This window comes from Schistocerca americana, chromosome 4 (genome assembly GCF_021461395.2).
Source record: "Schistocerca americana isolate TAMUIC-IGC-003095 chromosome 4, iqSchAmer2.1, whole genome shotgun sequence".
Taxonomy (NCBI): Eukaryota; Metazoa; Arthropoda; class Insecta; order Orthoptera; family Acrididae; genus Schistocerca; species Schistocerca americana.
Window position 1 is genome coordinate 325,349,599 of NC_060122.1, and position 23,129 is coordinate 325,372,727.

The window sequence follows — 23,129 nt, forward strand, 5'->3', positions numbered from 1 at the left end:
AATCTAATATAAATCCAGTGTCTTCTTCGCCTGAGGCTGTCAGTGAGGTGTAACAGTCTTAGACTTTGGGCATAATGAATGGAAAAAGAGGCTGAAGTTATTGCTAATGTCCTTAGTAAATTATTCAAAGACGAATGCTGTTAAAACGCCTGAGACTAAAAAAGCACATAAAGATTAGAAATTCATCAAGTTCACATCTATTCTTTCCCAGTTTCACCCAAAGTATCCAAACTGCTATTAAATCTACGGAGTGAAGGATAAAATTCAACCACAAAAATAAGTCGCCAGCTCATCACTTACGTGAATAAAACTAATGAACAAATCATTTAGAGGGTACCAGCACATTAAAAAATTTCTTAATAATTTAGCAAGGTGTCTGAACATTAATCATAGTTCCAACATTAACACACGAATTCTTCTGTACCTTCCGTGAAATAGAGAGCAGACTGACTGAAAAAGAAATCTCAAAATTGTTGTCGGTTAAAATGTGGTGTAAAAAGTCCACAAACATCGCATATTCGAAAAGTATTAGCTATTGCAGGAAACTATAGGGTCATGGGACAACTAATTAACTTCACCAGCTGCATCTTATTTCCCATTTCTATATCCATTTTTCTACCTACAGACACATGACTCTGCCCCTTAACTACGTCCTGCGATACAGCATGTAAAGGGGTGGCACAGTTAGTGACTGGATTTTCTGAACATCCTTCATCAGTTGTCAGACTGATAAATCACTTCCACGAATTTCGATATTTCTTGGTATGCAGCTGAATGACGCCCACACCACACTCTTTGTATCCGTTTTTTTAAGTCTCATGTCATACTTTCCTTCAAAATTATAACTGCATAACGAGATGTAAAGAGGTTTAGAACCACGTTGTTCTTACTTCAGTGTATACGTTAAAAAGAAAGTGATGGAGATGCGCTCTTAGATCTTGTGTGTTTTCAATCCAGGGACGCCTATAATTCCGGCGCGTGTTTTAGAAAGATGCAATAAAGCGTAAAAGAATTTCCAGAGATTCATAAAAATATCTTTTCCGCGAGACTGCCTTTACATATGTGAACGAGGCATGCTCGGAAAATAAATTAGCGGTATAGATTTCTTTGCGAGTAACAAGTTTCAGAATCGATTGCCGATGGAGTGACACAATCACCTGTTTTCAGACAACCCTTCCATTTTCATGTAATGTAAGAAATTTTTAGAGAAACGAGGAAATCTTTAGAGAGAGCTCCTTGGTCTGCGATGGAGAAAGGCGTCAAACGCCTTTCAGACGCAGTGTCAAAAGACAACTTCCCAGGTTCAACGGCAGAAATTGAAAGAAAGAAGCAACCTACCACGAAACTGAGGAGCAGCAGCTGTATTTTCCAGAAATGAAAATTAGTACACCCAATCGTGTTGTTTATCAAGTGTAAGTTTTCTGATCTGTATGAAACATCTTCTCTTATATCGCCCCATCACGCAAATTGCATCTCGACGTCCACACCAATGTTCAATCTGGTCCTTAGTGCAGCATATCTGTCATCCACATAGCACATACACCCTGTAACTAGGAAGAGAAGAGCTTCGAGGCTGTTGGAAGATCTCTGCTGCACTGCAAACAAATCACCACCGTTGATGGCAATCAGCGAGTGGGATACAAATTTAACTACGCCATGTAATGGTGGCAGAGCATAATCAGCATTTCTATACAGCCGCACAAAGCAGCAGGTGCTTATAATTATTAAAGTTCAGCTTCTCTCGGAGGTCCAGTGTCGCCTGTAATTATCGCATGGCAGCGAAACGTGGTAGGTATGCTAAACGTTAGTGCAGAACCGGTTTACGCTGAAAAAAAAGTGAGTAACAGTACGGCCGACAGCTGCAAATCTACGCTGTAGTATTTGTATGGTGGCATAACATCCGCACTGTATTTTGACAACCCATAACATGAGCGAAAATCGTTAGCAATGACGGCCGAAAACTTCCGGCGTAAGAAGTCGCCCTCTTTCAAAAAACAGCCTTCTCAAAGAGAGCAGACGTTCAGAGCACTATCTTGTCACTGGCGTGTGAAACCATCTTTAAAAGCAAAAGAATTACCATTCATTAACAGCATGAGGATGCTGCAGGCAATGGTAACCACTGCATTAAAGACCCATAAGGTGTATCCACAGGACATCTGGCTTGTAATTGAAAAGGTGTCATGATTATCTCTCCGCTGGTAGAAGGTTCCGGACTAGTTCCCCATTCGGATCTCCAGGCGGGTTACTGCCAAGGGAGAAGTGACATGAGAAAAAGAACAACCAACGAAAAGATACCGTTCTCCGAGTCAGGAGGTAGAATGTCAGAAGTCTGAACGTGGTTGGGGGAAGCTAGAAAATCTGAAAACAGAAATGCAAAGGCTCAGTCTAGATATACTGGGGATCAGTAAATTGAAATGAAGGAAAACAAGGATTTCTGATCAGATACGCGTAGGATAGTATCAACGGCATCAGAAAATGGTAGTAACGGGAGCATGATTTGTTATGAATAGAAGATAGGGAAGAGAATGAGTTACTGTGTACATTTCAGTGATAGAGTTGTTCTCATCCGAATCGACAACAAATGAACACCAGCCACAGTAGCTCAGACATATATGCCGACGTCACAAGCCGAAGATGAAGAGATAGAGGGACTATCTGAGGATACTGAACGGAATAATTCGGTCCCTAAAGGGAGATAAAAATCAGGGAGTCATACGAGACTGGAATGTGGTTGTAGGGGGAGGAGTAGCGAAAAGGATTACAGGAAAATATGGCTCGGTACAATGAATGAGAGAAGACAAAGACTATTTTAGTTCAGCTGGTAATAGGGAACACTCTTCAAGAATCACAAGAAGAGGAGGTGTACTTGGAAGAGGACGAAGATACCGGAAGATTTCAGTTTGATTATATCACTATCTGACATGTTCCGAAATGAGATATTGGATTGTAAGGCGTGTCCGGGAGCAAACATAGACACAGGTCACACTTTATGATAACAAGTAGGCTGATGTTTTTAAGACTAGTCAGGAAGAATCAGAACGCAAAGAAGTGGGATACAAAAGTACTAAAGAATGAAGAGAGGTGCTTGAAACCTTCTCAGGCTATAGATATTGCGATAAGGAACAGCTCAGTAGGCGATACAACTGACGAGGGATGGAAATTTTTAAAAAGAGCGGTCACTGAAGTTGGAAAGGAAAACGTAGGTACAAGGAAGGTAAATGCGATGAAATCATCGGTAACAGAGGGAATACTTCAGTTGTTCAATGGAAGAAGGAAGTACAAAAATGTTCAGTGAAATTTGGCAATACAGATATACAACCCACAAAAGAATGAAATAAAGAGACAGTACAAAGAAGCTAAGGCGAATTGCTACATGGAAAATGTGAAGTAACCGAAAAAGAAATGATTGACGGTATGACTGACTCAGCATATATAAGAGAGGAATTCCACTGCTAAATGCAGAGATTGAGCGGATAGTTGGAAAGAGTACAATGAAACTTCCTATGGAGGGGAAGGCCTGTCTGATAACATGATAGGAGAAGAAGTAGGGGTCGATATAGAAGGGTAGGGCACAATCATTACAATCCGAATTTAAAAGTGCTTTGGGAGACTTAAACTCGAATATGGCAAGAAGGAATAGGTAACTATTCATCAGAATTTTTAAATTCATTGAGGAAGTTGCAAAAAAAAAAAAAAAAAAAAGCTATTCACGCTGGTGTGCAGAATGTTTGAGTCTGGTGATATGCCATGTAACTTCCTCATAACCTCCCCACGATCTCGTAGAAAGCAAGAACCAACAAGATCGAGTAATGTCGCACAATCTGCTTAACAGCGCATGTATCTTAGTTGTGCTATTTTCTTGCAGCTGATAAGAAGTGGCGAGATTGTGATTCTGTTTGCCCTTACAAGCTGGAGGAGCAATACAGTACCCGTTTTCTCGATGTGTGGTGCTGTGTCAGGTGACGGTCGTGGTTCCAGCATCTGTCGCGGGCACGAAATATGCAAAGCTGGCGATCTGTTAGACGGTTCACAATTACTCTGTTATGGAGCACTGAAATCTCAACAGATTCCAGTGTGTGACACACGGTCATGCCATGGACCAATCTATCTCACTTATATGGGAATGCACACAAGGAAATGTAACGTCACAGCTGCAGACCTGTCACGAATAAGATTACCCTTGGCACAGCAAGTTGTCCGACATGACTGAGGTCTAAGGTGTCGGTGCAGCTAAGTCCTAACCACAGGCTCGCTAGTCAAGAACCGTGTCAGTGCGAAGTCACGCTCAGGACAAGGGCCCCAAGTGCTTCCCACTCGTAAGAAAAATCAAGACCAAAATGCGCTCCAGACTACAGTCTGACTCCTCTCCTCACTTTCCATCAGACTTCCACAAAAGCACTCGCACAACCGCCCTCACATGGGTTTCGTTCCTATTACGAGCTTCACTTCTCCCCTCTAACTCGTCTGCGCTACTTATCGGACAATCCTAATCAAAGTTAGCGATATTCTTTTCTTTCCCTATTTCGCAGATCCCCTGCCGGCCGAAGTGGCCGTGCGGTTAAAGGCGCTGCAGTCTGGAACCGCGAGACCGCTACGGTCGCACGTTCGAATCCTGCCTCGGGCATGGATGTTTGTGATGTCCTTAGGTTAGTTAGGTTTAACTAGTTCTAAGTTCTAGGGGACTAATGACCTCAGCAGTTGAGTCCCATAGTGCTCAGAGCCATTTGAACCATTTTTTTTCGCAGATCCCCGTGTAGAGAGGAGAAGACGTTGTGCTTCCGAATTGTTTTTTCTCGCAGTTTTAGGCAGTGTGTTATTCTGAGTTTTCATGTAGTTGTAAAGAGGTCAACACATTTATCATGGAGATCGTTATCTGGACGGCCTGAACGTTACCGCATGTCCGACTACGAGCCCCTGATAAACTGAGAGAAGTGCTTTTGTGTCCCAACATAGATCATTTCGGAGCCGTCGTAAATGTTTCGTTCCTTCTAAAATTGTTTTGAAGGCCTGAGGCTTTCCAAAAACTCTGTAGGCCGAGGGACGACACACCTCTAAGTCCCCCTTGGCGGAACCCGGCCCACGGTGAAAATGGAAACTCGTGAATTTTCATGGCCGCCATCTGTATTCACAAAGGGCATTTATGACTACGTCGCAACGCGTTGGCTGAGGTACTAAGATTTCTCTCGCACCCCCTGCCCCTGGTGTGGCGTAGTTCCAAGTAGGATGGTTTTTCACCTCTTCGATTGAATGCATTGTTTGCAGACCGTTGCGATAAATTCTTAGACCCAGAATTCTGTTTTCGGTAGGTGCTTCGAGATGTTACTTTCCCTAATCGCTGCACGTGACTTTCAAGCCCCAAATATCTACCTCAAAAATGGTTCAAATGGCTCTGAGCACTATGGGACTTAACTACTGAGGTCATCAGTCCCCTAGAACTTAGAACAGGACAGCACACACATCCATGCCTGAGGCAGGATTTGAACCTGCGACCGTACCGGTCGCGCTGTTCCAAACTGTAGCGCCTAGAACCGCTCGGCCAACCCAGCTGGCTCTACTGCATAATTTATTGTTAAACGACCAAACTGCCTGCATGCTCGTACTCAGCTCCAGAAAAATACTGTTCAAAGGAGGACCACCATAGAGATACCGCATGCATTAACAATGTATCTCCATCCATCAATGTCTGCTCTTGCTGATAACTTACTGTCATCTCATCAACACGAATTTTCGGGTGAAAAATGAACATTGCATTGTACCTTTGAATATCAAGAATAGTGAGAGAGCGAGTCGTTTTCCGTCGGGGTGTAAGACAAAGTTGTGGTCTTTCGGCCCTACTGTTCAGGCCATGCATCGAGGAAGCAATGACGGAAATAAAAGAAAGTTTCAGGAGTGGAATTAATATTGAAGGTGAAAAGATATCAGTGATAAGATTCGCAGCAGACATTGCAGCCTTGAGTGAAAATGAAGAAGAAAAACAGGATCTGCTGTATGGGACGAAAAGTCTAATGTGTGCACAATGTGTAATGAGAGTAAATAGAGGAAAGACGAAAGTAATTAGAGATAACACACATGAGAACAGCGAGCAACTTAACATCAAGATTGGTGCTCAAGAAGTAGATGAAATTAAGGAATTCAGCTACCTAGGCACCAAAATAACCCGTGACGGACGGAGCAAGAAGGATATAAAAGTAGACTAACATTAGCAGAAAGGACATTCCTGGCCAAGACAAGCCTACAAGTATCAAACACACGTAGGCCTTAAACAGAGGAAGAAATTTCTTAGAAACGTTGAAGCATTTTACGGTAGTGAAACATGGAGTATTGGGAAACTGGAAAGGAAGACAATCGAAGCATTTGAGACTTTGTGCTACAAAAGAATGTTGAAATTTAGATTAACTGATAAGCAAGGAATGAGGAGGATCTACAGAAAATCGGGGAGGAAAGCCATATACGGGAAACCGTGACAAAAACAGGGGACGTCTGTCAGGACGTCAGGGAGTAACTTCCATGGTAGAAGAGGGAGCTGTAGGGCGTAAAAACCATAGAGGAAAACAGATTGGAATACATCCAGAGAATAATTAACGATGTAGTATGCAAGTGCTACTGAGAGATAATGAGGGTGGTACAGGCGAGGAATTTTTGGCGGTCAGCAACACACCAGCGAGAAGGCTGACGGAAAGTCCTGAGAAAAGGTCCGATGTCATCAAATGGTTTAAAGAACAGGATAATTAAATTCAAAAACATGGGTGTGCTTAATGTGGTACCTGAAAGAAAGAGGCATCCTATCCCAGCAGAAGAGTTACGAGAATTGTCCATCCTATGGTCAGCAGTACCGTTACCCATATGAGATCCATTCGGGGCAGAAACTAAAACCTCATGGTATGCAGGAATTGAATTTGATATTCTATTTCCGGCAAGGATCTAAGTTAATGACGTGGAGTAACGAGGCACTTTTTACACTAAGGGTGCAGTGAATACACAGAACGGCCGACTTTGGAGTACTCTTAAGCTGCGTGTTGTGCACGAAGAGCCATAGCACTCGCCATATGTAACTGTGTAGTGTGGATTCACAAGTGCCTTTAATCTCGGTCCTTTGGTCTTTGAAAAGAATACACTCATAGGGCTATGTAAGATGGGGCAACACCTCATGTCGTTCGCTCAGTGGAAGATCTGCTTAATGCAACCTCCAACGAACGTGTTATCTCGAGAGGTTTTCCTGATGCATGGTCTGCGAGATCACCTAATTTGATTCCATGTGACTTTTGGCTATGGGGATGTCTAATAGAACGAGAAGTTTCATTCAGTCTCTACCTGATCTGAAGCCAGCATACGGAACATATAGCTCAGATTCCACTGGATTTGCTACGAGCAACTGTTGATCATGTCGTTTACAGATGCAGGACGTCCTTTCCAGTGCTCATACTAAACTAACTGCATAAGCAGCGGTTAATAATAAAACCAACATTACGCCTTCCTCACTTGTTTGACCTTTTCTGCCCACGTCTTGTTCCTAATCCATTACATCATTTCTATTCGTCATTCTTCCATTCAAAGCGCCATATATGCGCCTGGTGGTCTAAAGTTGAACCGAGTTTTTTCCAGCGTACACCACTTCCGTCTTAACGCGTTAACATAGTTGCCAAATTTCGCTGCCATAAGATAATTACGGACCACACTGGACCTCTGTGAGTAGCTGCACTTTCATTACAACCACACAGTATGTCTCTGGAACGCCATCCAAACTGTGTATGTAAGGAAGTACATTCATGCTCATAAATTAAGGATAATACTGATACATGGTGAAACAACGCTCTGGTGGGCAGTTTGCGGATTTGAATCAGCTCGGGGTGTGACCATGCGGTGCATTTGACTTGCGGTCGTCGCACGGTGGCGCTGACAGCAATCCACATACGCAGATGTGTGTTGGTGCATGTCTGAGTACGGTGCAGTGAGTAAGTGTGCAAACGTTTGCGGACGTGCTAATGGTGACTATGTGTTGAAAATGGCTTAAAGAACACATATTGATGGCGTTATGATGGGCAGAATACTAAAGTGACTGGAGGCTTGTCAAACACAGCAAGTCGTAGCACGGGCCCTTCGTGTACCAGAAAGTGTGATCTCACGATTGTGGCAATGATTCCAGCAGACAGGAAACATGTCCAGGCTTTACAATACGGGACGTCCACAGTGTACAACACCACAAGAAGACCGATATCTGACCATCAGTGCCCGCACACGGCCACGAAGCACTGCAGGTGGCCTTGCTCAGGACCTTACCGCAGCCGATGGAACTGTTGCCTACAGTCACACAAGCTACAGACGACTGAACAGACATGGTTTATTCGCTCAGAGACCCGCAAGGTGCATTCCACTGACTCCTGGTCACAGGAGAACCCGTAAAGCCTGGTGTCAAGAACACAGTCAAGGTCATTGGAACAGTGGTGCCAGGTTATGTTCACGGACGAGCCCAGGTATTGTCTGAACAGTTATTCTCGCTGAGTTTTCATGTGGCGTCAACCAGGAACCAGATACCAACCCCTTAGTCCTTGTAAGGGATCTGTATGGAGGTCGTGGTTTCATGGCGTGGGGTGGAATTATGACTGGTGCTTGTGTACCCCTGCATGTCTTTGACAGAGGAACTGTAACGGGTCAGGTGTATCGGGACGTCATTTTGCACCAGTATGTCCGCCTTTTCAGGGGTGCAGTGGGTCCCACCTTTCTCCTGATGGATGATAACGCACGGAGCCGGCCGGAGTGGCCGAGCTGTTCTAGGCGCTACAGTCTGAAACCGCGCGTCCTGCCTCGGGCATGGATGTGTGTGATGTCCTTGGGTTAGGTAGGTTTAAGTCGTTCTAAGTTCTAGGGGACTGATGACCTCAGAAGTTCCATAATGCTCGGAGCCATTTTTGTTAAACGCACTGCCCCACCAAGCTGACATCGTGGAGGAGTACGTTGAAACAGAAGATATTAGGCGAATGGAGTGGCCTGCCTGTTCTCCAGACCTAAACCCCATCGAGCACGTCTGGGATGATTTCGGTCGGCGTATCGCTGCACGTCTTCAAACTCTTACGACACTTCAGGAGCTCCGACAGGCACTGGCGCAAGAATGGGTGGTTGTGCCCCAGCAGCTCCTCGACCACATGATCCAGGTATGCCAAACCGTTGTGCGGCCTGTATACGTGCGCATGGAGATCATATACCATATTGATGTTAGGGTACATGCGCAGGAAACAGGGGCGTTTTGTAGCACATGTGTTTCGGGACGGTTTTCTCAACTTATCAGCAATACCGTGGACTTCCAGATCTGTGTCGTGTGTGTTCCATATGAGCCGATGCTGTTAGCGTCAGTTTTCTGAAGTGCCACGTTGTGTGGCACCACATTCTGCAATTATCCTCAATTTAGGAGCATCAGTGTATTTGACATCAGGTTGTTAGGTTGTGAGAAGGCAGCATTTGGGCCTCGTGTAAGAAAAAGGAACATGTAGCAGAAAGTTGCGGAATCCGACAACTGGAGAACTGTGGCCTATCAAGACAGCAGTTTATCGTTACGCATATGATGTTATTCCACAACTGTCGTGGAAGTAACGAATCCGTGTGAGCAGTGGCGCCGCAGAAAATCGTTGGCGCCGGCTGTGTGACCGCTCTTCCGGATAAGCCGTCTTGACGGCTCGCGACTTTCGGACACTTGCTGTTTAAGGAGAAAGAGCCTTTTACGGGAGCGGACTTTGGGGAAGAATCGCTGGCGGAGAGTGTGCTGGTGCTATCCGCGAAAGGACTGTGTAGCTGCGGCCGGGATGGGAAGTCGCCGATGAGCAGCGCTGCCAAGTGGGACAGGCAGTTGTGACGCAGTTTAATCTGTTTGGACGGCGGACGTAAGGGACCTGCCTGTGTGTAAGGAGCTGGGTATAGCAGGGGCCGCGGTAGAAGCCGTGCTGACCAAGGGCCATCGGTACTGGTACACAGTGATACGTCGCCTGCAACGGTACACCGTGTCTGACGGCTTTGCAGTAGCTGCAGCCGTTGGGTTTATTCGATCGATGACTGCTTATTCACAGTGTAGGTATTTGCAAGCTGTTTGTAATTTTTCTCAGGTGTGTTCAAACCCAAACGGTCATAGTGTTGTCTCTGCATGTGCATGTTGCTTCAGGATAAGTCTGTTACACAAGAAAGAGGAACGCATTTATTGAAAGTGTTTCACCACTCTATACTAAACGTCACATCTGATAAAACTCGAGGTTCTCAGTGCTCGATTATGAATTCTAATTGTTGTGTACATAGTTCCGCATAATCAGTGCGTACACAACTTTCCCAATAGAGCGCGCCCAGCTAAGCACAACAGCGCAGGTGCAGCGCTCGTCCGTCTCCGCACTACGAGATGGCACTGCCTTAGAGACGGACCAAATTCTGCTTCCGCCGATCCGCGTATTAATATGTAAAGCAGCCAATGAGATTGCTGCTAACGTAGAACCTTTTCTCCTTGCAGATCACACTCGCGCAGTGATACAGACCTCCGAATAGTAAGTCAGCATTAGTCTGCATTAGTCTGCATCAGTCTGTGCCAGTCTATGGTCAAGTGTAAGTCAGCGCCTAATAAAATTATCATATTCCTGTACATAGCCATGAAGAGAAATGTATAGACACTTTGTCAAGTATCAGAGATATGTGAGAATAAGATTAATGTACCAAGACCAAAGGAACTTCAGATTGTCAATTGTAAACAGCATCCAGAATCGAGTTACATATAACTATGATTTTTATTATTTTAATAAATGTGTGTGAAAATTAATAAAGTTCTGTTTAAAGTGGGTCACCGTCAGTCTGCTACTCTAAGCGTGCTAGTGGCATTTCTGTCGTCTGACCTAACGGTAGAAGATAAACACGCCACGATAAGACCACGAGACATATTACTAACGCCTACTTCCTTAGAGTGACAAGTCAAATAATCTGATGATATGTGTACCGAAGGTCATACAGTACGCACACCACACTAATACTGCACAGTTTGATCTGTGTTGCACTAAGTTGCATTTATGTATTTAGATTGCTAAAACTACTGGTTTACATTTATGAATTTCTTACCCGTTTTTTTAATATCACTGTCTGCGAGGCTCAGAGTAGCCTTGCATGTATGGTCATGCAGTCAGTTAAGCTAAACCGTCACTGTTACAGCGCTAAAGTTGCAGTCCGCCTAGCCGCGCTGAGTGGCCGAGCTGTTTGAGGCGCCATGTCATGGATTGCGTGGCCCCTCCCGCCGGAGGTTCGAATCCTCCCTCGGACATGGGTGTGTGTGTGTGTGTTGTCCTTTGTGTAAGTTAGTTTGTATGTCTAGGGACCGATGACCATAGCGGTTTGGTCCCTTAGGAAATCCCTTCTTTTTTTCTTTACGATCCGCCTAGATAATCAAGCATACCATCGTTTCCTTTCCTTTCTTATCTGTAACGAATTAACTGTTCCACCTGTTTTGGCTTGTAATTGATATCTATTCTCTATATTACAGAGTAAATCTAATTTGGCCTTTGTGTATGTTACTGTGGTCGGTGTCGTTGTCACCAAATTAGTCGCGAGGGCCTCCGTGTGTTTCAAGGCGCTCAGTAAGGCGTGCATCGCATTAAATCTTTAGTGTTTTATTGGTGTTACTTCAGTTGCGTTTTTTAATAATTGAACAGATACTGTGTTGGTAGAAATTATTAATGTTTTACTTGTCTTTCAAGCCCAATGGGTTGCAATAGACAAAATTCTAAAGGAAGTGTTCTCTGAGAAAGTTAAATTAAACCTGGTGACTTATTAAGTTGGCCTAAAATCTTGTGATAATTCGTCCCGTTTAATATTATGTTTGAAGCATGTGAGTGAGTGGTGGCCCTGCTGATTAACTTGCCACAATTAATTTGGGACCATGCTTCATTTGTAAAGGATTTTGGTGCAGCAACCTACTGTAAGTTTGGCTGACATTCTTTGAATCTTATGTCTCATATTTTGCATTACTGTAAATTTTCGGTATATTTATCATCACGTAAAATTTTTTATGGGCACAATCCTTGGGTAAGTGCCAGTTATAATAAATTTATCTTAATGAAATGTATACGTGAGGTCACTTGTGTATGTTTTCAGCTTTGTGACTTTCAAAATAAAGTTGTAAATGTAGTTTGTATCCTCAAATGCGCTTACTCTCACCACTTTAGCAGCTTGTGTGCTCTGCAATCAACTTTCGCTGTATGATCGTAATCGAAGCACTGTTGGCTGTACCAGGTCATACAGGCATTTCGTGTACCTTGAGCCAGGAAATAGGTTCGCTAGCAACAAATGATGAATCCACACCGTCGTGTATCCCATGAGAGTGGATTCCCTTCACGTGGCAAAAGAGAGGCGCGCCAATGGTTATAAGACGACGTGACAAAGCTGGACACAGGAGCGACACCAAGTTCCCACGTTAATTTCTCGTAGGAGTCTCGACATTCTCGCTCAGCGGCATACATTTGACACAACTATCCGGAGTCTACCGTGTGTGGAGAAAGGCAAACTCTGAATCTTCCGAACCTCTCGTAAGTTTGTTCATGCACTGAGACCAGGAAAACAAAATATAAATATGGCAGCACTGTTCGCAATCTATAAGCAGTTGTTGCAGCCCTAGAATGGTACCCATAAGTCAATTCTTCTAATACATACCGTTTCGCAACACATAAGTACTTGTTGAATCCAAAAAGAATCATCCGATTTAAAAAATCATAACTATCCAGTTCTAGTAAAAATAGTGTCGGAACAACAGAAAGCTTGCGTATTAATAATCGCTTCAACTGTATTTTGGTGCTTTATTACTGCACCACTACTGGTTTCGTGGCGTTAAAGCCATATCTTCAGGTGGCATATGTTTAACAATAAATCCAGAAGGAATAACAACTCTGACACACACACACACTGGTGTGGCAAATTGTTTTAAGATTTTTAAAAATATTAAAAACATTTACATGTACTGTTGAAAAGAGCAAACTCTCGATTTTTTAATCATGTGAGTACTAACGTTTTCACATTCTCATCTCAAAGCTTTTAATATTTTTAAAACCTTTAAACAATTTACCATACCAGTGTATGTGTCAGGGTTGTTATTCGTTCTGGATTTATTGTTATACAGATGTCACCTGAAGATGTGGCTTTAAAGCCACGAAACCGGTAGCGGTACAGTAATAAAGGACCAAAATGCAGCTGAAGCGATTATTAATACCCAATATGAATACTCATAGATGTGGTTGCCTCACCTACAAGGTTGTCTGCACAACAGAAAGCGTTCAGTGTTCTACGTTTTGCGCAGTGCGAGTCAGGAATAACTGTTCGTAGTGACTTTCGTACTAGATATGGTGTGGATTCTCCTATACACAGAGATTTAGGCGATGGTATGAAGAATTCCGAGAAACAGGTTGTTTGTGCACCGGCAAATTGCCGGGCCGTCCCCCAGTGTCTGACACAGACATTGAATTCATCCGCCATAGTTTCACAAGGAGTCCACAGAAATCCGTTCGCCGTGCAGCTCGACAGCTCAACATGCTCCCGATATCCATAGGCGACATTCGATTTAAATGGAAAGATTAAACATTATAATGTGAGAGTATGGTGTATGGAATAACCACATGAAGTTGTACAACATTTACATTTAATGTATTTTAGGCGTATGGTCCACTTTTCATTGCCGAGAACACGTTACAGGAAACACATATCTCGATATGCTTCAGAAATTTCTTTTCCCACAGATGGAGACTGATTAGAACGACTTCATTTACCAACAGGCTGGGGCATCGCCCCAGTGGCATCTGGAAGCGCCATAATTTTTAAATCAAAGGATTACTGAACGATGGGTCGGTCGCACAGGACCAAATGATTAAGCCTTATATTACTGGCCTCCAAGGTCACCGGATCTGACTGTATGTGATTATTTCTTGTGGGGGTTTATAAAAGACTCTGTTTGTGAGCAACAACGAATGAACTGAGACATCGCTTGATAGCAGCCGTGGAAAATGTAACTCAAAACGTGCTCCCTGCAGTGTGGAAAGAATTTGAATAGCGTATTGACATACGCCGTGCACCTCAAGGGTGGCATAGTAAACGCCTATGAATAGCTACCCTTTCATCAAAAAACAAAAGTCATTCTACATGTTCATTAGTTTCAAAAGTGTAGACGTGCCACATCGGATGATTCTTTTTAATACACCCTGTATATTTCGTCCTGATGCAAACAGTTCATAACAAATGCGTAATCCTCAGTCCCTATTCACGACGGACAGCATATATACCATAGGATAACAAAGCGAACGCTTAGTTACTCACAAAATACTATCGTTTAGCGTTGTATCCTTTTAAAATTTCATACAGAAGCGTCAGGACTGCAATGTGTGTACATGCCCCGAAAGCCATTCCGACGCAAGTGATGGCTGACCGCTAAGTCGCGACCAACGTGCTGGAAACTGCGTAATATTCATCCAACTACCCTATCACTTATTCCGGATGAAGCACATAGATCAGGTATCTGGACATAATATCCTCCACCAGGCCTGACAACGTCTGGAAGCGACATTACTTATCGTAAAGCTTAAGCCACTAACACATTCCTAACATGCGCTACGTTTAACCATATCTCCAACTTGCAACAGTTACATTTCAGTTTTCAGAAGCAGCACTGAGTAGAGAAGAGCTGTGTTCTTGCGCGCTGAGATCCTAAATATCTGTTCCAAATTTCGTGAGAGTTTTAGATCTGTAACAGTAATCATCATAATTCGTATGCCACACACATAAAGCACATTTATAGTATATAATGAATGTCACTGGAGGAAACAAAAGTAATTCGACTAAATACAAATCTAGTCCACAGCTGTGGCATTGGTATTCATAAAATCATTCCATGTGGTCTTATAGCATCTTGGGATGCACCCCTGTCTTACACGTCTGATAGATTGTTTCAGTGCGCTATAGTCACCATTCGGAGAGTCCACAACGCATCGATAAGACGATTTTTTTTCTATGTTACAGAGTGTGCTGGTTTCAACTCTGCTCTTCCTATACCCGAAAGCGTTCAGACTAATATCTACCCATCTAAGGATTCATGCATTTTGTACTATCCATCGCCCGACGCTGTTGCTAGTTGTATTTTTTTTTTTACGCTGCCTGGTTCCGAAAAGAAAGAACATGTAACGTTGTTACATTTCAAAAGTGGCAGAATGTATGAATCGAATAATATCGTGTAAGGCAATCTACAGGTGTCAGTAATATCGTGGTACGTTACACAGTGATTGTACAGGCGTGGTTAACAGAGTCTGCGACATCTTCAGAGCATAATTAAAAATTCAGGATGGACTACGATCTATTTCTTGTAAGTGTAGTAGATTCCCACCGGAAACAGTGCTGACGATGAATATCCCAGTTACGATGTTCCCAAAAACAATAAAGCAATTGTCTGTCTCTGTGATCTGGATCACTGACATCGAGCGAAATGCTGCAGTGGTTGGCACATTTGACTGCATTCCGGAGGCCATAATTCCGGTGTCTCGTGATTTTCCTAAATTATTGAAAATCGAATGATACACTACTGGCCATTAAAATTGCTACACCAAGAAGAAATGCAGATGATAAACGGGTATTCATTGGACAAATATATTATGATAGAACTGACATGTGATTACATTTTCACGCAATTTAGGTGCATAGATCCTGAGAAATCAGTACCCATAACAACCACCTCTGGCCGTAATAACGGCCTTTGATACGCCTGGCCATTGAGTCAAACAGAGCTTGGATGACATGAACACGTACAGCTGCCCACGCAGCTTCAACACGATACTACACTTCATCAAGAGTGGTGACTCGCGTATTGTGACGAGTCAGTTGCTCGGCCACCATTAACCAGACGTTTTCAGTTGGTGAGAGATCTGGAGATGTGCTGGCCAGGGCAGCAGTCGAACATTTTCTGTATCCAGAAAGGCCCGTACAGGACCTGCAACATGCGGTCGTGCATTATCCTGTTGAAATGTAGGGTTTCGCAGGGATCGAATGAAGGGTAGAGCCACGGGTCGTAACACATCTGAAATGTAACGTTCAGTGTTAAAAGTGCCGTCAATGCGAACAAGAGGTGACCGAGACGAGTAACCAATAGCACCCCATACCATCACGCCGGGTGATACGCCAATACGGCGGTGAAGAATACACGCTTCCAATGTGCGTTCACGGCGATGTCACCAAACACTGCTGCGACCATCACGTTGCTGTAAACATAACCTGGATTCATCAGAAAAAATGACGTTTTGCCATTCGTGCACCCAGGTTTGTCGTTGAGTACCCCATCGCAGGTGGTCCTGTCTGTGATGCAGCGTCAAGGGTAACCGCAGCCATGGTCTCCGAGCTGATGGTTCATGCTGCTGCAAACATCGTCGAACTGTTCGTGCAGATGGTTGTTGCCTTGCACACGTCCCCATCTGTTGACTCAGGGATCGAGACGTGGCTGCACGATCCGGTTCAGCGATGGGGACAAGATGCCTTTCATCTCGACTGCTAGTGATACGAGGCCATTGGGATCCAGCACGGCGTTACGTATTACCCTCCTGAACCCACCGATTCCATATTCTGCTAAGTCATTGCTGCTCGCTTTGGTCGAGATCCAATGTCGCGATACGATAAACCGCAATCGCGATAGGCTGCAATCCGACCTTTATCAGAGTCGGGAACGTGATGGAAGGCATTTCTCCTCCTTACACGAGGCTTCACAACAGCGTTTCACCAGGCAACGCCGGTCAACTGCTGTTGGTGTATGAGAAATCGGTTGGAAACTTTCCTCATGATAGCACCGTTGTAGGTTCGCCATCAGCGCCAACCTTGTGTGAATGCTCTGAAAAGCTAATCATTTGCATATCACAGCATCTTCTTCCTGTCGGTTAAATTTCGCTTGTGTAGCACCTCATCATCGTGGTGTTCAAATGGTTCAAATGGCTCTGAGCACTATGCGACTGAACTTCTGAGGTCATCAGTCGCCTAGAACTTAGAACTAATTAAACCTAACTAACCTAAGGACATCACACACATCCATGCCCGAGGCAGGATTTGAACCTGCGGCCATAGCGGTCGCCCGGTTCGAGACTGTAGGGCCTAGAACCGCACGGCCACTCAGGCCGACTCTTCGTGGTGTAGTAATTTTAATGGCCAGTAGTGTAGAATGCACTCGTGGATATAGTTATGGTATAATGAGGAATATTTCAAAAGTAGCATTCCATTACTTTTTTACGAACTTTTTTCAAACAATTACTGAAATAGGAAACATACCTCAACTGAATTGCTGATGAATTAAAATAGTAGAAAATGTAAATGTCAACAATGATCGTAAGAGTTTAACGTCGTATCGAAACCTAAGTGGTTGAATCGACGGTCATGTTCTTACCAAAGGAACTATTTCAGCATGAGCCTTACTCAACTGAGGGTAAAAAGAAAAAAAAAAGTCAGTCACGAAGGCAGGACAGGAATGTCAACACGGCACTTCCTGGATGTCAGTCCAGTGAGTTTTTCTACCTTGGTCTGTGAGGAGGTGATGCCCGAAAATATGGTTCCCCGCAATGTATTTCAGGGAACTGCAGGAAGCACTAGGGCAGTTCCTTACACTATAAGGTGGTAAGACAACTACAAATCGAGTAGACTGTGCACAACCGTATTCTACTTGATGAATTGGTAGCAACAGATGGCTTAGGCTAGAACCATTGATGTGCACTGCTGTGTTGTAGATGGTATACATTCCACGGACAGCCATGCGAATGGTCGAAGAGCAAAGTTGATAAGATCAACTCAAGCTTGGCTTAGTTACTATTGAACACTAAGGCCTTTTACATAAACGACGTGCTTATGGATGCCTCTGATGAGCGTACAAAGTTGGAGATATTATGTAATAAATATTCTTGGAGGGACTTGGGTGAGAAAATTTGTACGCCGGCTTGGTGTTGGCGAAGTGGTGCTTTACTCTGCTGAGAGCAGGGATCTTCTTCTTAGGAAAGTAGGTCAATAATGTTCGCGGCAAGAGGGTGCAAGCTGAATTCTGTGGCTTTATCGAGAAGCGCATATGTTGCGGTGGAGGCAAGGGGGGGATTGATACGCGAGGGAGCAGACGATCGAACGTCCTTCGTTGCAGAGGGCGTGGGGTAATGGATTCCTCGTAAGGAGGCCAGACCATGCGGTAAAGAGATGGATGCAGCGCGTGTGATCTTTCGCCTCTGTAGCAGCTTTGATTGCTCGACACTGTAAACATGTAAATAGCGGCTCCTCTGCTTCTTGATGGATGAGTTAGTAGCTGTCGTTTCGCTTGCAGTATAATGAAGAAAGATATACGGGGCGACGAATAATACACTCTAAGACAAAAACGACACACAGCGAAGGAATTACGGAAATTCATAGAGGTATCGACGGAAAATGCAAAATTGTAAACTTTGTCGGCCAGTGGATTAATTGAAACCTTCGCGTCTCCTCTATGTATCTTTTGTTACGCAACCTTCCCTTCTACAATAACCTATGAAACCTTCCCTTAGGATCTCTATCTCTTGCTTAATAGTAACAAATGAAATCTTCCCTTTCAAATTAATCCTCTTTCTGAATCTTCGCATACAAATTTAAATGCTGCTTATTAAAAGTGATTTTCTGATTATTTCGACGAAACATAGAATTTGTCGTCGTCGTGGCCCTCAGTCGTTACCTGCAATAACCCAAAACTGTTCCTTACCTTTTTTATTGTTACTGGATCGCCATCTGACTGCTACATCGAACTGCGACATGAATATACTTACTATGTTTTACTGTACTCTATTAGCTGCTGGTGGGCTATCATAATAAGTGGCTGTATTTATTACCAAATGTGACGTTATTCTTTAATAGCAAAGCTGAAATTATTCTGTTAATTAATTTGACTGATGTTACGTAATTCATAGTTAAACTTGTTCTTGACAACAATAAAATTTTGGAAAGTTTTACCTTGTTGGTTTTTGGGATGGATTATAATCAGTAACGCAATATTGCTGGCAAAAATTAATTATATTATGAAAACGATTCTTCAAATATATACTGTTGCTAATGAGATGAGCCGCGTGGGATTAGCCGAGCGGTCTAGGGCGCTGCAGTCATGGACTGTGCGGCTGGTACCGGCGGGGGTTCGAGTCCTCCCTCGGGCATGGGTGTGTGTGTTTGTCCTTAGGATAATTTAGGTTAAGTAGCTTAGGGACTGATGACCTTAGCAGTTAAGTCCCATAAGATTTCACACACATTTGGACTTTTTTTTTAATGAAATAATTTTACAAACGTTCAAATGGGATTTACTTTTTACAATAATCTTACAACTAGCATTGCGCAAACATACCTTCAGTAGTCTTGAGTTTCTCAAAAAAATAATTCAATAATATTAGTTCCTCTTATGATAATAGTTAGCTGACGTGTCTGTTCATCCGTTTATAGTCTCTTGTAAATCTTAGCTGGTGGCTGGCAGACACACCGCCCCTCTCAACCTCTCGCTTCAGATCTGCTACCGACTCGCTTCACATCTTGCTTTTTACTGACTTCCTACGATCGCTAAAGTGCGGTCTCTCCCGCCATCAATGCTTTCTGGTGCATACAATCCCTGCTACCATTACAAAATGTATCAGTGCGCGGCCTTTCCCGCTCTTTTCTTAAAATCTGTCCATTCACGGGTCTTTCCCGCCCTTTTTAAAATTATATCAATGTACGGTTTCTCCCGCCAACAATACTTTGGTGCAGACATTCCCTGCTACCACAATTATTTCCAAAATGACAAATATTAATTATTTGTACTTAATCCTATTAATAAAATATAAACATCTTTCATAAATTGTGGTTTTACAATAGTCAATAGGAATATACACATCTTACATAATGTGTGACGCTGCAGCGGAATTTCAACGCGGCCCTGGCAAGGATAGTGAACAGGAGACATGTCGATAGCAGGAGAATAAAGCCTTCGCGAATTTCAGTTCGTACACTTAGCTGGACAGTAAAAATGCCTCGTAAACAGGGGGGTGAACAATGTACGCAGATGTCAGCGTTAGGACGTGTAATTCATCTCAAAGAAGCCATACGGAGTAATAAGCGAATCACTCGACATTTGAATAGGAGCGATTCCGCTATTTGACGATGTTGGCTGTAACTGGTGAACCATGGCGTCTCAGGTGTCGACCTAGAGAAACAGCAGAACCGAGTAGAGAGGTCCAGAGCCCCAGATTCATCTTTATCATCGATCCGACGTGCCAGTGCTGCTACAGTGACCATTCGACCTGGCATCTCACTGACTGTAATGTAATCGTCTGCAGTGATGAGTTCTGCTGCGAAATGCAGCCCATGACCAGCGACAACGCGTGTGGAGACCCCTCGGACTGTGCTAATTTACCACTTGATTGTTGCCCACCACACTGCCCGGCATCTAGGAATGACGGTCTGGGGGTGCCATTTTATTTCATAGCAGGGCCCATTTAGTTGTCATCCAAGGCACCCATATGGCGCAGTGATACGTTGACGATATTCTACGCCCCGTTTTGCAGCCCTTCATGGCTAGGCGTCGTGGGCTTACATTTCAGCAAGATAATGTCCGCCCACATACATCTAGAGATGGCTTCGTGCTAGTCAGGCACACTGTTGGCCAGCAAGGTCACCAGAAATCTCTGCAACTAAGAATATTTGGAGAATTATGGGCAGGGCCCTCCGACCAGTCTGGGATTTTGAGGATATCACGTGCAAATTTGACGAATTTGGCACAACACCCTGCAGGAGGACATCCAATAATTCTGCCAACAAATGCCAAGCTAAATGAGGCATACATAAGGGACAGAGGTGGACCAAAGCGTCACTGAGTTCCTCAATGTGCGAAGCTTTTTCTCTTTAGTAAATCATCTATTTCCTCTGAAACTATAATAATTTGTTTGTCTTCTCATGTACATCACATGAACAGATTTCCGCCCCCTTCTCATAGTTTGTGGTGCACTGTTTTCTATATCTTAGAATATATGTCAATGCAATGCCAGTTATGTCGACCAAGAAATGGACTATGTAACACATACTAGTCAAATGTATCGGATGTTCCGCATTACGACCGACAGAGATGTAAACATGCCTAGATCTCCATCTATATCTACATCTATTTATTCTGTAAATCGTTAGAGGTGCATGACGAAGATTTCATCCCATCGTAACAAGTTTCAAAGTTTGTTCTAGTTCCATTCACATATGGAGCGCGTGAAGACGCATTTTAAACGTTACAGAACGTGCTATAGTTGGTCTGATATCGTCTTCGAGATTCCAATGGGAGCGGTACGTAATGGCCGCAGCATATTCATAGTTTCAATACCTAGATTCCAATGGGAGCGGTACGTAATGGCCGCAGCATATTCATAGTTTCAATACCTGTTCTTGAAATAATACAAAGGGTCCAGATAAATGTAGATACTCTTTGGCGGTCAGTATTAATGTAACAAAATGACATACCGTTACAATTCTTGCACGGGGGATGGTTATTTTATGGGTACAAAGTGACAGATTAAATAATACAGAAACCAGCTGACGATGGCACAGAGGTGCTGAAACATATTTTGGTACTTTGAAAAAAAAAGGGGTTTTGCATAACTGGCGGTCCTTACATCCAACAATTTTAACTAGAAATACTAAAAATACAAGAGCTGCAACTCCAAATATTAAATCATAGTGAGACAGACTTCGAAATCAGATAAAGCATGATAAGGGGTACCCAGTAGCAGATACAGACTCAGATCACAGTTTTGTATTAATGAAGAGTAGGCTGAAGTGTAAGAGACTATTCAGGAAGAATCAATACGCAAATAACTAATGTATGGAAATCCTAAGGAATGAAGAGATACGTTTGAAGTATTCTGAGGCCATAGGTAATGTGATAAGAAATAGTTTATTAGGCAGTCCCGTTGAAGAGGAGTGGATATCTCCGAAAAGGAAAATCACAGAAGTTGGAAAGAGTAACGCAGGTACAGCGAAAGAAACTGCGAGAAACCATTAATAACAGAAGAAATATTTCACCTGATCGACGAAAGAGGACAGTGCAAAAATGTCCAGGGAAATTCAGGAGTATATAAAAAACAAGCCAGTTAATAATGAAATAAATAGGAACTGCAGAGAAGCTAAGGCGAAATGACCACATGAAAAATCAGAAAAATTTGTAAAATAAATGACTGACAGGACTGACTCAGTATATAGAATAGTCAAAAACACCTTCGTTGAAATTAAAAGCAAACGTGGCAACATTAAGACTGGAATGGGAATTCCTCTGTTAACTGCAGAGGAGAGAACGGATAGGCGGATGGAGTACACTGAGGGCCTCTATGAAGGAGAGTACTTAGATGACGTTGTAGAAGACGAAAGAGGAGTAAATAGGGATGATGCAGGAGATCGAGTGTAAGAATATAGAAGAGCTTTGAAGAATTTAAATCAAATTGACAGAAGGGATAGACAACATTCCATCAGAATCTCTAAAGTGATTGGGAGAGGTGAAGACTAAACGACTATTCACATTGGTGTGAAAAATGTATGAGCCTGGCGTAATACTATCAGACTTTCAGAAAAACGTCATCCATACAATTCCAAAGAATACAAGAGCCGATGATTGCGAGAAATATCGCGCAGTCGGCTTAACATATCGTGGATCCAAGTTGGTGACAAGAATAAGATAACAGAAGAATGGATAAGAAACTGACGATCTGTTAGACGACATCAGTTTGGCTTTAGGATTGGTAAAGGCGCCAGAGAGGTAGGTCTGCTGGTCTAGTAGCTAATGGATGAAAGACTGAAGAAACATCAATACGCATTTATAGGGTTTGTCGACCTGGAAAACCTTTCCGACAGCGTAAAATGGTGTAACACTTTCGAAATCCCGAGGAAAATAGGGGTAAGCTATAGCAGAAGATGGGTAATGTACACTGCGTACAGGAACCAAGAGGAAAGGATAAGAGTGAAGACCAGGAACGAAGTGTACGTATTAAACAGAGTGTAAGACAGGGGTGTAGTCTTTCAGTCTACAGGTCGAATAAGCGATGACGGAAATTAGATAAAGTTTCAAGAGTGGAAATAAAGTTCAAGGTGAAAGTATATCAATGTTA